Below are 408 nucleotides of genomic sequence, written 5' to 3'. Positions count from 1 at the left end.
CTCACATGACAGAGCTCAGACTAACGGACTGTCATCAGCCTGTCATGCATGTTACTGCTGCTCGAGACTCACCCCGAGGGCCGTCGCACCTTCTCCACCGATTCGTCACTCACCTGAAACAAGAAAAGACGAGGGAGGTTAAGTACATGAATCATTTTTTTCTGGAATCACACAACGATAGAAAAAAAAATCGGAGCCTATGAACAGCTATTACAATCTTCGTCCCCACAAATAAGACAAAACCGACACATAAACTAAAAAAAAAGTATAAATATATGCAAATCTCAGTACAAAGAGAAGCAAAGCTACTTGCGGGTCTTGACACGCGTCTCACGTATACGGTATTCCCAGGGCCGGCGAGCCAATCACGGCGCCCATAAACATTCTTCCAGCACGACCGGCCTTCTG

Source organism: Penaeus monodon, chromosome 19, assembly GCF_015228065.2.
Source record: "Penaeus monodon isolate SGIC_2016 chromosome 19, NSTDA_Pmon_1, whole genome shotgun sequence".
Taxonomy (NCBI): domain Eukaryota; kingdom Metazoa; phylum Arthropoda; class Malacostraca; order Decapoda; family Penaeidae; genus Penaeus; species Penaeus monodon.
Note: the sequence above shows the minus strand (reverse complement) of the source record.